Below are 17728 nucleotides of genomic sequence, written 5' to 3'. Positions count from 1 at the left end.
GCAAAATGTAATGCATATGATATATATGGTGAATATTGAGCACACCTTTTTCATAACAATAATTAGATAATTCGGCGGTTTGGCCAACTGGCTACTTACTTTCGGGAAAAATTACACATTTACCTTGTTCGCAATTTATCAAAAAACTATTTTTGTAACACGTGTAATGTACAAACATATTCTAAATTATAGGAATATTTTATTTTAACTGCAGTTATTTATTGTATATTTATGTTGTCTCCCGGTGGATGATGATTTATTTTTTTATCTATATAATAAATAGTTTTTAAGGTATGATGACATCAATGCATAATATGTTTGTCGACATTTGATACTAAGCTGAAATAACATTTTTAATGATATTCCTTATTATGCATTGGTTGATTCATGTGGGTCGTTGCGGAAATGTAAGTGGTTGTTTGAACCACCGCATAATATAGTAATTCATTCGCATATACTTTTGTTTTATCATTGTTATTTAACTTTAAGTCTTCTTGAATTTTTATTCTTAATCTTAATAAATCTCCACGTCCCTCGTTCAATATTAACAAATACAGAGTTCTGGATATGTTAAGCACCTCATAGTTTCATTTGATACAAAACCCTTATCATTATTATTAGTTTTAATCGATATCATTCATTCACATTGTGATACGTAATGACGCATTCAAACGCCAATATAAACCATTATAATCGTATGTTTTATGAATACTATAAACTATACCATACACACAAATTCATTTTCTACCATGCATTTCAAAAAAATAAAATAAGCCACAACACTTAAGAAAGCGAATGGTGCATTAATCGATATAGGTAAAGGAAAATAAAAATAAATTATAGAGGTCTACTAGTTAGAAGCAATGTAATTTTTAGGTAGTGTGATTCATGTCCATGATGTAAATATGTATAAAGTACCGATCTATTGAAAATTAATTTTTGTGTCGGTATGTTAGAAATGTGATAGGAAACTAGTTTGTTTATTTCTGTATTAAAAATGTGATTGATGAGTTGTACAACATTTAATACCACTACAAATTTGTATTATATCTATGAAGATAAAAATTCCTTATTTTATTATTTTTATGCGAATTTGAACTTATATGTAACATAAAATAGAATAATTAAAGTATGAAATGTGTATATACAATTTTTTTAATAAGAAATATGAATTGTTACAGTGCACATGCATGCTTAATACATACTTTTTTAGTGATTATTTTTTTAATATTTAATTCATAAATCTGTATAATGGATCTAAATATTAATATTAATGTGATATACGGTATATGTCATCAATCGTGTGATAAATTATCATTAATAGGGTGTGCTGAAAATCATTAAAATTAATAACAAACAACAAAATGTTTGTAATAATAAACTCTATAATCATTCAATTGTATTGTCACTTATTTATGAAATAGGAGAAAATGTCCAATATACTCATTTTTAGTATACCCTCACTTAAAATACATGTTGTCGGTTTGTTAGCTATAAATACCCATGTAAAGGTCTAACCACAATAGTGTATTTATTTTATATTAATATATGTAGAAAATATGTACTCAAATCTCCACCCAACCTCACCCTCTAACTTTTTTCATCATAACCTTCTTTAACGACCTATGTCCAAGTGATCCATCATATCTTTCTTTTACGTATTTAAGCTTAAACTTATTAACTCCTCTTACAATTCATTGAATGAACTGAGTCAATTTAGATATCAATTATCACAATTAATTTTTCATTGTCTTCTGTTGGTGTTATTTTTTTTAACATTCTCTTGTGCTTGTAGATTTGTTGGATAATTAATTAAGTACTCAAATGGTAAATATACACAAATTTATTGGAATAAATAAGTTTCATTGACATATTTTATCTATATGCTTAACCCATCATAAAGTAGCATTTTGCATTTCACGTGTACTGTGTTACCTCTAATGTATCGAATTATACGAGATTATGTCTAGCATATTGTTGATGTTCGCATATGAGAGTTGGTTCGATATCTAAATTTACGTGACTTATAGATATACTATTTGGTGTGACGTATTTAGTTGATACAACATTTGATTTGCAGTGTTTACTCAACAGTTTTGTCACCCCTACCCCCTGATTCAGCAATTTGGACCGTTTTTTAGTTATATATGGACATAAATCATAAAATAACATGATTTATAATCAAGTTTCTCACAAATAATTGTTGTATAATATTCTAATAATTATAATAATAGTAATTACTATTATTATTATATAGACCTTATTATTATTATTATTATTATATAGACCTTATTATTATTATTATGATAATACCCGATGTTTGTTTTTTCATTTTTAGGGATGGAAAGGGTCGGATCGAACCGGTTTGGGTTTCTTAAGATTCAAATTTGGCTCGTTATATTTTGGTTAAGTTTAGGTTCAGGTTCAAATATTGAAACTAAAGATCCAAATCTAATCTGTCGGATTTTTTCGGATTTTGGGTGGGGTTCAAATTTTATTCAGATAATTTAAACGTAATTAATTAAAAAATAAATAAATTTATATAATTATAAAAATATGTCAGATAACACTTTTTTGAATGTTACGATTATAAATTAGTAATATGTCTATTGCTAACAAAGTGTAAGGGTAATGATTGAATTTTTTCCAAAGAGTAGGTTAAGGTTTAACTCAAAAAGAATAGTATTCTATGTATTAATATTGTTCAGTATTAACGTCAAATATTTTAAATTTAATTATCGACAATTATTCAACTTAACATTTATGAATATTAAATTTAAATTTTTGATGCATATAAATCATGTATTAGTGTTACAAAACTATGAAAGATATTATTTTATTTAATAATTCATAATATATGTATATGTTATCGATTTTTTTATCAGATTTCGGGTACGGATCGAGATTGAAACATAATTTGGGTTTCAGGTTTGGTATTGATTTGGTATAACTAATATCCAAATATAGATCCAAACTATTTCGAGTCTAAAAAATAAATTCAGATCGAATCTAGATTTAAAAAATCGGGTTCGATAAAATTCAAACGGATGGAAAGGGTAAAATTATCATCTTTGCTCATTTATCGGATTTAATAATTCACAATATATGTATAGTTATCAAAATACTTTATCGAATTTCGGTTTGGGAACGGAATTCGAGTTTCGGGCTTGCTATTGGTTCGGTATAGCTAATATCCAAATATAGATCCAAACTATTTCGAGCCTAAAAGATAAATTTGGATCTGAATCTAGATTTGAAAAACTGGATTCGAGAAAATTGAAACTAATTTGTCATCCCTACTCATTTTGATGACACTAGCAAATAGGGCTGTCAATGGATCGGATCTGGATCGGATCGGCCTTGATCCATATCCTGATCCATTTAATTTTACCAGATTCGGATCCGGATCGGATTTTTGTCGGATTTTTAATAGGCCGATCCATATCCGGATCCGTTAGGATCACGGATCACGGACCGGAGCTCCGATCCGTTAATATTTATACTAGGACTGAGTCACTGCATTTTCACTAATTCTAACCATTGCAGGTGACTGGTTTGAACCCTCAGATAGAAACAAGGCTCTTCTTGTTCTTATACCCAAGTATATGTACATAATCTCAGAACAGTGACTTATAATTAGGGGTGAGTACCGGGTGAAATGGGCGGTTTAGAGCTCATAACCATCCAAACCAAATTTAGCGGTTTTACATTTTACTTAACCATTACCGTAACCATAACCGTTACTGATATAACCAAACCACCCAAACTATAACGGTTCGGGTTGGGCGGTTTCCGTTTAAACCGTTAAGAAAAATATGTGCATATATTTACTAGGTAAAAAATTTAATAAGTTAATAAATTATCAACTAAACAAATTCATTATGTAATAATTTGGATCTTTTAACTTCAATATGTAACATTGAAGTGCACTTAACATAACATGGATTCAACTACTTATAAATATTATTAATTTATCTAATATATGTATCCTTAAAATATATAAATAAAATATTTTAATAGATTCAGGTGGTTTGGATATAACGGGCGGTATAAAAGACAAATCCAAACCAAACCGTTATTTTTCGGGTTTTGGAAAAATGAAACCATAATCGATTCAAACCGTTACAAAACCATTAAATTTCGGTTTGGGCGGTTTGAAACGGTTGGTTTGGACGGTTATGAAATTTTTTGCTCACCCCTACTTATAATATAAGTGCTAAAGGCTGAAATACCCGAGTACAATTAAGGTAAACTACTATCTATGTCTCTCTGACCTGCAGAGTGATAAAATGTTAACAAAAAATAATATAAATATATTATATATTTTATATATAATTTATTATATATATGTAAATAAATAAATATATTTATGAAATATAATAAATTATCCGGATCGGATCATTAACGGATCAGATTGGCCTAAATCCATATCCGATACTTATTGGATCGGATCGTTACCGGATCGGATTTTTTTCGGATCAGATTTTGTAAAAGTGATCCATATCCGCTCCATTAGCTTTCGGATCGGACCGGATTTCCGATCCATTGACAGCCCTACTAGCAAATGTGCTTTAGAGGTCTCAAAATTTCGGTCGGTTTCTAAGTTTAAAAATATATGATTTTTTTAAAAAAAATATGAGGCATGTATTAGGTTTGTGTGGCTAACTTGGCTTTTATCATGAATAATTTAGCTTATGTAGACATAAACAAAATTATATGTTTTTAAAATTTTATCTAAAAAAATTTGATCTATAATTTGTATTTATGTACAAATGACAACATGACAATTTAACACATCTCAAATATAATTATTTTACTTGAATATATTAAAAATAAAATAAAAATATGTTCGATTTTATTCTGATTTAACATTTCGATAAATTCCTGACTTTTAATAATCATGGATTACTGATCTATTTATTAATATATTTATCATAGAAAATAAAATATATTATAAAAGTATTCATATTATCAATTGTACAATATATATTTATTATGTCGGCTTTCATATTCAATCATAACATTTTCTGCTAAGTAAAGTAAGAATTATATCGTATTAATTGTATCACTAATTGTAACATGTAAACAAGTGTAGTAACTCTTTAATTAATTTCGTAATATTTTTATTTTTATGAGTTGTCTCTTATGAGTTGTAGTTATTTTCATAAGACATGTGTGTTTTCATTTGCGTTATTATTTGATCTTATATTTCGATTTCATTGTCGCACATTTAATTCAGTTTGAGAGAAATTTTTTATCATCAAATTTAATTTTATAAAGAAAGATATTTAGTTAATCGATCCATCAGGAAACAACTTGAATATATCGTCAATAATTATAGTTAAAATAACACTAATTCACGTAATATAGAGTATCCCGTGCATTGCACGAGGTATATAGTTAGTTGATATCAGAACAACATAAAATTATGTAATTATAACACAACAGCGTTATTTAGTGTATTTTTAATTACAAATTATTTATATGAACAATGAAATTATAAAAAAGAGAAGAAAATGAAAAATATGAGTATTTGTCATTAAAACAGATCTGTATATTAAACCATCTCCTACCCAACTTTAATTATGCACTTTTACACATTTTGGTGTAAAACCCTCCCAACTCTAAAAAATACACCATTTTGTTGTCACACTAAACTTTTACAGTTTTTTTATATTTCTGTACTGCCCTTGTACTCATTTATTAAAATAAATTTATTTCATTTGTATCCCGTCACTTTATTACTTTTAACTTTATTTTTGTACTTTAATACTAAAATAATCTATATAGTACGAGAATGATATACAAATTTAGTGTTGGTGGATTGGAGTTGGATTTAAAAACAGTGTAGTTTTTACACTATCTTGGTATTAAACTTACACCAAAATAGTGTAATGAGTTGGAGATGTTCTAAGATAATCTCCAATTCATGACACTAAAGTGACGTAGATTTTACACTATTTTATAGTATCAAAATTACATCATTCACAAAACCAATTCGTTACAGATTTTACACTATGACGTAGATTTTACACTATTTCATATAGGATATATATATGAATATTAATATGATCAAATTCACAACGAATCTTAAACTTATCCGAATTCGTTACAGATGTATATATATATACATATATAAAAGATTTTTTACATTTTGCTCCAATTTAACTCAAATTTGAATATAAATATTTGTCTTTAATTCGGTTTAAATTGAATGAGTACAAAATTATTTACTTTTGTATATCCGAATTATTCATATAAAGTAATATTAAAAATAAGAATAGGTGAATGATTATTTATAAAACTAAATTGAGATCAGTTTGTAAGATATTATTCCAAAATATATGTATTTATATGTAATATATAGTATGAACATAATTTTTGAATTCGAATTAAATATCTATAATAAATACACATTTAAATATTTTAAAGTATTCAAATTACTTTACTTCAATATAAGCGAGTATCAGAATGATGTATAATTCAACTCAATATTCATTCCAATTATGAGGCAATATTCGAATTCGCTCATCTTTTATACAAAGACAAGTATTTTTTGTTAACGTCTAGAATCTAGATCGAACTCTGGTTCGTTCCAAGCCTTAGAGAATCTCCTAGGCCATAGTTGTTTCGTGAGATTTTAATTCCGGGATAATAATCCGGAGATAACTAATCTCATCAAAATTAGTCCTATGGATTAAATAATCATATCCTAAGTTTGTTTGAAAGGATTAAATGTAGGATTGGAATATAATTCTTTAAAACTTTATCCTATATTTGTTTTGTGGGATAGTACTTGGGATTGTAATATAGTCCTTTAAATTTTCCAATCCTATATTTTTTTAATATAGGATAACAATGAGGGGGATTATAATCTTTTAAAAAATGACTTGTAGGAGGGGATAAAACAATACCTCCTCTCACCAAGCATTAGATGGGATTATAGTTCTATCCTCTTCTCAAACAAAACAAACATGGGATATGATAATTTAAAGGATTATAATCCTTGAATAACTCTTCACTAATTTTTTACAAAACAAACATGGGATTGAAAAATTTAAAGGATTATAATCATATACCCTGTTTAATACCATTAAACAAATATGGCCCTGTAGAAAAGTCTCTTTCTCTATTTATATGACCCCGTTAGCATGACAAGTTGACAAAAATTGGGTTGCGATGCAAGCTGCTTATTTTATTCAACGCATAATTTATCTAAACAATTAACTGACCTTATTTTTTATATTATAATATACTAGTATAATAACCCGAGGCACGGGTTGAAATTTTTTTTTGTACATCATACAATTATATTAGTAAAATTCTTAATCGTTTTCTTATTGATAAATATTTTATAACGTCTAAAATATATCAAATACAAGTTGAGTATCTATCAATGTGTATGATTTCATGTAAAACATTAATAACGTTTTTAACGTTTTTAAATATATCTCATTAACTATAATACATATTTTCTTATTTGTATCGTGTAATTTGTATTTATTAAATGAATATTGTACGTGTAAAAGAAAAAAATTGTAGTTAATCCATCAAATATTGTCAATATGTTTATAAAAATAAACTAAAAATTAACATATCTGTATATTGCCGAGTCGAGTAAATTTTTTGAGTTTTGGTCAAATAAATCCGGATTAATGAGGTATTTTATTACTAAAGTCATTACTAATTTACAATTATCTTGCTTAATTTAAAAGGATCAGAGGATCAGTAATGGATAATTAAAGTGGTCAAGAGCTGCAATCGTAATATTCAACAAAGTAGAATTTACAGTTCAATTAATATAAGTTTATTTTTATGAAAAATATAATTTCTTTAATTCAATGTTTATGTTAATTTAATATCATTGCTAATTGCTAATATCTTAATTCATTAACTAAAGTTGATCTCGACCATGTATTTAGCTTTTAATCATCTCCATTATACAAAGTTAATTTTATAAAATGTCATGTTATTGTCAATTCATAAATTAAAATTGACATAATCTATTTAGTTTTTAACACTTTGAAAAAAAACTTAAATTTAATTGATCATTCTTATTTTCAGAACATAAAAGACTTTTGTTATTTTCTTCTAGTATATATATCAATAACTCTGAAATATAACATCAAAATTAAATCTTTTAATATTTTTTACGATAAAGTCACATATGTGTGTATGTATGTAAATTATTATTTATTATATTTTTGAGTAAATTATGTTGGTCTCGTTTATTTATATTATAGATATCTTGTGCATGTATATATCTAATTGTTATTCAGTAAATTACTCAAATAACATGTATTTATGATTATTTAAAAATTATAATTATCTAATAAATTTTAATTATTTATATATCGTAGTCGTAGTAGCACTGAAAATCAAACAATATCTATTTTTACTCAACACAGCATGAGTCATGGATCTAACATTAAAATAATTCATATATTGTCGAGACTAACTACTGATATTCAGAAGTTTTTTTTTTCAAAAATCTGAATATAAATTTGTACTAATGTCATCATTCAAATCATTTTAAAATTTCTTTCATTTATGATACTAATATTTCTTTTTACAATAACATGATAACATTGTATACTATTTTTTTAAAATTAAATATTTTCAATTTGATGATTTTTTTAAAATATTAGTTGAATTGTTAATCCTTTCAAAATATCGACTAATATTATTTATTTTATTTAGATAGCATAACAGGGATTAAATCAAATAGTACAATGCATTATAGTTTTAAACTTTTTTCAAATATTTTAAAATAGCTGTACAATATTTTCCAACACTAAATATTTTTTTGTAAATTTATTATTGCTAATTTAATTTTTATTTTTCAAAATATTGAATTATATAATTTTACAAGTTTCTTATATATATATATATGAGAGTCCTTGTTTTTAGTTCAGTACGGGAGTCCATATATGTTCTGCAAACAAAATAGTATAAAAAATAGTAATTTTGATACATAATATCAATTGACTTGATCGTATAAAAAGTTCAAAAATATTAATTTTTATTAATATAAGATATTATAAAATTTATCCTTATTGGTAAGATATTCCCGTCGAGCTCGTAATTTAAATTTATTAAATCTAGATAGTGATGATGTATTTTCGGCTGAGTCATGTATTCAAATTTCAAGTATTTTTTAAAATGGATAAAATTCTGATTTTGAAGCTAGTAATTTTAATACATAAATCAATTGACTTGATTCTATAAATATCTCAAAGATATTAATTTTGTTGGTAAGATTTTCTCGTCAAACTTGTAATTCAAATTAAACCTAAGTAGTGACATGGTATTTACGGGCAGACCATTTAGTCAGATTTCAAGTATTTTTTGAAAAGTGGGTCAAATTCTAATTTTGAATTCGAAATAAATCGAAATACGCTAATTATAACTTATCTAAATATGTGGTACATATATATATATATATTATTTATATAAGTATATCTCTTTTTAACATATAAAAAATTAACTATATGTACAATTTATTTTTTTATTAAAAATATATGGGACATACTTTTCAAACTAAATTATTTAATAAATAAGGTAATGATCCGGTTATATATTGTAATTAACTTTATATCTCAAATTCAATTGTTCAAAACTAACTCTACAAATATATTAGTAACCATGTTTAAAGTTAAATAAATTGTCGTTATTTACGACACTCACATCTTACGTGTATGATAAAAATCTTAAGTAACAGTGTGGTGTAGTGGTAAGGTGATGTGCTTGTGAACTTGAAGACTCAGGTTCAATTCCTCCCCACAACCTTTTTTTATGCAGGGGTAAATTAGTCATTTCAATGAGACTTTTTAATCTCATGAATTTATCCCCTTATTCTCCTATTATATATAGAAGAGATTGGTCTTTATTCCGTGAAAAACCATCTTATATGGAGAATTGTGTAGAACCATTGTTTTTATTATAGAATCTCATCACAAAATGTTAAATTTTATTTTTAAAAATATAAAATTCGATGCAAATATAGAATAATAAATATAATAAAAAATTTAACAATTAAAATTTGATAAAATTATTTAATTTTAAATTTTATTCTACAGTGGAATAATTTTTAATAAGTGTGATTCTTTTATAGAACCAATTTAAACTTTTTCAATAATTTCAATGAAATTTTAAATAAAAAATTTACGTAACTTTGATTTTTAACTTGATAATTAAAATTTATAAGTATATATGATGAGAAATAAAATAAATTATATATTTTTTATACTGTAAATGATGGTTCTCCACGATTCTCTATATAAGAGAATACTTCATGGAGTGCTACCCATAATATATTACTTTAACAAATGAACTCAATCAAATATAACACATGAACTTAAAATATATTATGTAGGACATAATATGCAGAGTTGGGCTCGGCCCGGGAAGGTAGGTTAGAGCATGCCCAACGCGAGCCCAAGTGCTGCGTTTGGACACCCGAAAAAGACTTGTCCCCGAAATTTTGCATTGGAGCAGATGAGAAAAATTGTCCTGGCCCTCTTCCCCGGGCTCAGACATGTTTTACTGTTTCATATAATTTATTATTTTCTTACGTTTGTCATTCACTGTGTTCATCAAAAAAAGAAGAAGAAATATATGTAATGGTGGGACCACATTAATCATTTATAATAGTTGAACGCTGGAACATTTCAACTCGAACTCATTTTTTTCTGAGTGGGCATGTTAGTGGGGTCAGATAAACAAGAAGACGGGCCTCTGCATTGCTGATGCTCTTATAGCCAATTCCTTCGTTTGCTCCAACGCTGAAAAATTTAGTTGAATCCCCTTGCATGTTCTCCAATGTAAGACTTGGGCTCGCGTTGGAAATGGTCTTAGTACCAAGTACGACCAACATTTTAAAGTGATAATATTTTATTTCATTTATTCATATATTAATCCTCATGTTACGGCTTCGACTTATAATTTTATTTGGGCCAACTATTAGATTAAAATTCAACCCTGTCAATGTGTACATATATTTAGATTATATTCAGATTGTGACTAGTTTGACATCCACGTTTGAAGAGAGAAATATATGTTGGAAAATATTTGAATAAAAATTTATTTGCATTTGTTTTATTTGATTTGTAACTTATGTATTTTGATTTTTTGTAACTCTTATGTTAATGTCATGATCTTAATTTGATTATTAATTTTGATGTTACAAAATTGAATACTTTGTAAGTTACAAATTCATTTCCCTTATAAAGAGAGCCCTTGCCTCATTGGTTTGGTATACACAAAAAATAAATATATACAAGCATTATTTTTATTGCATTCCTTTTAGAGTTCTAGGTTCTTGTTTCCGTGAGATAGAAAGTGGTTTTTGTTCGGCTCGTAGAAGGCGAGTCTTGTAGTGCTGAAAACTACCTTTGTTCGTTGGATCCTGAGAGACGGAAGCAACATCACCTTCAAGCACACACGGAAGGAGCTAATTTGTTTTAAGGATAGCATGATGTTCACGTGCCTCGAACAAGTCTTTTGATATTTTAATCTTATATTTTTTATTTAAGGTAACTTATAAACAATACTCCCTACAATATATGAACACATTCCAAATCACACCTACTTTAGGGTGCTGTAAAGCATATCTTGTCATTAGTAAAGGTGGATGATTTAATTCTTATCCTTGTCCAATATAAATGTGTAACGCATTCCTTATCCGGCAAAAAAAAATCTGGCATTTTTTAGTAGGGGATAACATAGAACATTGGCTAGTTTGACTCGGTTTTCAGTTAAAATTAAAATCGTAACTATTTATTTTCGATTCCTCAAATCAAAAATCATAATCGCTGGTTCGGAATTGGTTTCGAGTTCAAATTTATAAAATCCTGGTTCAATTATAATTGTCTCGGTTTCAGCTACAAAACCGGAAAAAATAAAAAAATAAAATTTAAAGATGATGTGGCAAATTTGTTGACTTGTAATATAAATAAAAAGGTATCATGAGTGCCTCTGGAATCTTTAAGATACAGTGTTTGAAAATTTGAAAGATTACAAAAGATGCGCATAATGTCCTGTCGAGTTTAAGACAAAAATAGTCGTAGGTTATCTTTATACTAAGACAAAGCTTAGGGCAAATTATATTTACAAAATTATAGTAAATGATATTCTAAAATTTATTTAAATTATATAAACTAAATATTTTAATTTATAAATGTTAATAGTTAATTTGTTTTTTTCGGTTCGGTTGGAATCGATAACAGGAAAACAGCCATTAAAATTATACGTTTTACACGATTGCACCGACGATGATAAAAAGAGGAAATTCTGGTGAAAACGGAACTTAAAAGATGATAAATGAAAGGAGTGAACTGCCGTGGCTTTTGCTTTCTTGACGAGATTTTGGGATTTAAATTTTGTGCGCTCAAATAAGATAATGTTTATGTATTATGTTAATTAATGTAATTTTTTTTATTTAGTAGAATAAGTATATTATATTAAGTATTTTAACAAATAAGTAGTTTAACGAATATATAATATTATTCTTTATTCTTTTTTAATAATACGTTTAATAATAGAATAAACTGTGATTGTAGTTTAATAGGATAAGTAGACCATGTGGTTAGTAATTTAATCATTTAGGGCTCATTTATTAAATCTGAACTGAATTTTCTGAATAGTTAAATTTTTTGAATGAGTAATAATCTGAACCATAATGAATAAGACTGTTTGATAAAATTATTTAAATTTCTGAATGATAACATTCACCTATTTATCATTGAATGGTTTATAATGTTCAATATTTTTTTATGAAAGTTGTTTAAATAAAAATATATAAAATTAAAAAAGACTCATAAGTTAAAATTTTATCATTTTGTAATAAGTAGGCAAATTTAAAAATTAGACAGTAAATTAGTACAATCACTAATAATCTTAAGATAATAATAAATATTAAAAATTAAAATATTTTTTAATATTTTTTAATATATATATATATCTATATTAATTCAATTAAATATACATTTAATTATTTATATAATTCTGTTCGCAGAAGATGAAAATCATTAAATCATATAATTAATGCATAAATCTTATATATATATATATTGCTATTTTAATTCAATTAATAGTATATTTAATTAATTTTTATTCAATCAAAAGTAATTTAAATTAAACTTTTATTAATGCATAATTAATGCAGAAGATGCATCAATAATAATTCAATTAATTATATATATATATAATTCTGTTCGCAGAAGATGAAAATCATTAAATCATATTTATTATATTTATATATATATATATTGCTATTTTAATTCAATTAATTATACATTTAATTATTTTCGATTCAATCAAAAATAATTTAAATTAAACTTTTATTTTCTAAACATAAACATGAAATTTAAAAATTTACAATCTTTTTTAGTCACAAAGTAGATTCCGAAGGACAAGAAGATTTTTTTATTAAAAGATGAATGCCCATATTAAATATAAATGATAAAATATAAAATTGCTGTATGGGAAATGAAAGAAGTAAAGTGACGTACATATAACTTGACTGAGGAAATTGAGAAACTCACTCCTCTAACACTTATTGAGAATAAATTCATTCATTTAAATGTATAATATTTGAAAAAAAATGATACAGTTCATAGTCACTCATTTACCCATTAACAAATGGGACCTTAGTAAGTTAGCGAATATAAAACTATTTATTCATTTATTTTATAATTAAAATTAGAAAATAACCGTTAAATCAAATTAAACCTTATTCCAAACACTAATAGTATAAATATAGATTAATGCAACTTTTTTTGAATTAAGGAAGGGAGTCAATTTCATTTTAGCCAATCCAGACACGTGGGATGTACCACGAAGTCTGTAGAGGGAAAACTAGGGCAGTAAACGAACCGAATCGAGTCGAGTTTTTCCTTAACGAGTTCGAGTTCAAATTTTTTCTTAACGAGTCGAGTCGAGTTCGAAAAGTTTAACGATCAGATTTTCATGTTCGAACTCGAGTTCGTTAACAACCGAGTCGAGTTCGAGTTGTTCACGAACTTTTCGAGTTGAGTCGAACTCGAGTCGAATTCGAGTTGGTCATTAATTTTTTAATTTTTTTTGGTCTTTTTTCCCAATTAGAGTCCAAATAAGACCCAACCCAAATAAAATTAAATTTAAGCCCAGTGCAATTAGGAAGATACGGGTAGAGATAGAACATGCTCATGTATATATTTAGATTTTTTTTTATGCATATTGCTTATCGAGTCGAGTTTAACGAGTCGAGTCGATCTCGAGTTGAGTTCGAGTCGACTACTTGTAAAACTCGGATCGACTCGATAAGCTAAACGAACATATTTTCTTATTCGAACTCGAGTTCGATTACTTAACGAGTCGAGTCGAGTTAAACGAGTCGAGTCGAGTCGAGCCTAACAATCAGCTCGGTTCGTTTACAGCCCCAGGGAAAACTAAAACACGACTTTGCAATCAAATGTACTTATGCAAACCAATGCAACTTTAATAATTTTTCATAAAATCATAAAAAAATAAGATTGTTTTGATAAAATAATAAAATAAAATCTGTTTCGCTGTCAGCACTATGAACCTGGTGGTCACCAAGTTTCATCATCGATTACTATCACATGTTTTCTTCAATTTCGTAAAATATCACAGCCATAGCTTTTTTTATTAAGATGACACAGATTCGTCGTACCTAAAGACAAAGAGATGTTAACAAGACGTGAAGGTAGCAAAACTAACACTACTCGAAAGTCCAAACAATCAATCTCCTCTAATTAAATTAAATCTGTGTGTTCAATTCACAGTTTCTTACCAAGTCACTGATCGAGTAGTAGTATTCTTTACCTAACATATTGTTTTATAAGATCTTCATCATGCGTCTAATCACACCCCAAGACCCGATACTTATGAATAATAATAAAAAGTACACACGTTTTTCTTAATTTTTGCTAATCCGTTTTTGTTAAAATATTAATATAAAATTCTGAAAATAACCCATTTCTCCGACATTTTAAAATTTTAGATCGACTAGTTCTTTAATATGATATTAGAGAACTCAGGCTAGCGGGAGCACTCAGATTGTACTAACTGTTATCCCCGATATTTTTACAATTTATCGTTGCATGAAAGTAAAATTAATGTCTCAAAAATGAGCGCATGTTGGGAAGTATTAATAAAAATATTAATTTAAAATTCCAGAATCTTCCTCTAACATTTTGAGGTTTTAAAGCGACCGAATTTTTAACAGTGTTCAACAAAATTCAAATTCTTGATTTTTTTTTAAAAGTGAGAAGGTTCCTGAACCGTCTTTAAACAAAATTCAAATTCTTGATTTCTCGTAAAGAAAATGGGAAACATATCACTGTATCAATAATAGTAAGTGATTTACGTATAAAACTTTTCATTATATCTTGCCTGGTTATTTTTTAAGGTGCATTAATAATATTGTGAAAGAACTTGTTCAAAAATAATGTTAAGAAATATAATACATATAATAATTACATGCAATTATCATGCGATGATGCATAATGCATCGTTAAGAAATAAGCAATAATTTGAGACAAATTGTATCTCCTCCCCACATGCTTGGGCTCCTTATGCTATACAATAATAAGATTATTTCAGTAAAAATAAATAATGAGCAGTCTCGTTTGTTTGTTTCATGTCAAGTCCAAGATGTTGTGATTGTTTTACGACTTCGTGTTACTACACACATCAATATTATACATGTGACAAGAAACAGCGTGTTTTTTGTTAGTCTGTTCATCCAATTATTAAATTCAAAATGTGTCCAAATTTTACTGCATATCATGGACACACTACCAGATTTACTGGTTTTGTTTTCAAAAGAAAAAGGATTTGCCCATTTTTTTGGGAATAAAAGTTGCACACTTCTAACTCTTTTTTCGTTGCGAAAAAGAGGGAATAAAAGTTAGACACTTCTACCTCTTTTTAAAATAACCGGAATAGAAAAATATCGTCTGAGACGTCCCCAAAATATCTTGCATGGAGGCAGAGGCGGATCTACTAAGGGTCACAGGGGATACGTGTCCCCCCTAAAACAAAATTTTACCTTTTTTTATCATTAATTTTTTTGAAAATATATGAAAGTGACCCCTCAAAAATTCAAAAATATAAGGATATATTCATAAAATATGCCCCCGAATATAATTCCTTGGATCCGCCCCTGCATGGAGGGAGGGTAATGAATGTAATTTTAACCCCAAACAAAGATATCCGGTATATTTAGCACAGAGGTAGTATGAGATTATGATGAAAATAGTTTTATTCTCATTCAAAATAAAATGAAGAGATTGTTTTTCGAAAAAAACCTTAACTTATATGTATACACACAATATAAATCACAATATGAGAATACTTTTTTTTCCTTGACTAATTATAAAATTAATTCAGGAGAATATGCTTAAGGCACGTCATCATGACACTGATAAAAAGTACAAGTTGTGAACACTTATCTTATTCCCCTTTCCCGGCTTGTTCATTCCTTTACTATAAAGACCCGAAAAGCAAAGATCCGCTTTCCACTTGCTTACTACTCCCTTTACTAGTATGTTTTTGACATGTTTTTCTTGTAAATTTGCAATTGTTTTGGAACTTTTGGTTTTTTTTTCCTTTATGTTAATGTTTGGGAACCTTTTCTTAATTTAATGTACCAATGTGATTATGTAATCATAACAATCATTATCATACAAAAAATAATTAAAGGCTATGAAGCATGTAGGGTAGATATAAAGAAGATTAAATATTGGAATTACATTTTACATATCACTATATTTTAATATAATTTATGTACTATATTTATTTAAAGTTGTGAAAATAAAAATGGAATACAAATTTACTGAAATAGATAATAAGTGAATGAAAAACAGGATGAGAAACGAAATAGAGTGCAAGAAGAGAAGATGACTATAAACATTATGTCTGTATTACACATACTCAATATAAATTTGTTGATAATAAATCTTTTTGTTTAAATATTTATGTAATGTATTAATTTTATTATTAAAATATTTTTAGAATATTGTTAAACAAACATTTATATCGCTCTACTCTATTACATAATTAAAGAGAAATTATCAAAAGATCGCTATATTTTAATTCTTTCTGATTATCAATTAAGTTACTAAATATATTTTTTTCAAATAAATATTTAAGAATAATTTTGAGAACCCAAACATTTCTGTCTAAGAAACTTGTACATAGGTAATCTATTATTTTGTAGACAAAAATTATTATTTTCATTTGTTGGGTTGTACAGCTTATCTTATCTTTCATTCTTTGAATAAGTCACATTACTCGAAATAATTGACCAGAATTTCAATTTTGTACTGGAAATTTATTTTAAATTTGAATTTAAATTTTAATTTTAAGTTTGGATCTTAAACGTGCTCCGAGCCGAGTCCAAATCTTTCGTAATCATTTCACCTAAACCCTAATTATTTCATTAAAAATTTATAATGTTTGTTGCTAGTTATCGTACTTAGATCTTGATTAAGACTTTAGAGTGTTCCCACAAATACAATACATTTAATTCAATAATGTGTTGCTAATCTTTTGTGTAGTCTGAATGCATGGGGAAGATCAGATCTGAATATTGATCCAACACTTGATTAATCACTTTTTGTTTGTATTGCAATTCGGTGATATAATATATATTGGTGTACAAGATTCTCGTCTCAATAATATCACGAGTATGCATGCAATATACGGTAAAATCCCGATTAAG

Source organism: Apium graveolens, chromosome 7, assembly GCF_009905375.1.
Source record: "Apium graveolens cultivar Ventura chromosome 7, ASM990537v1, whole genome shotgun sequence".
In the NCBI taxonomy this organism is placed as follows: domain Eukaryota; kingdom Viridiplantae; phylum Streptophyta; class Magnoliopsida; order Apiales; family Apiaceae; genus Apium; species Apium graveolens.
This window is presented reverse-complemented; position numbering follows the sequence as displayed.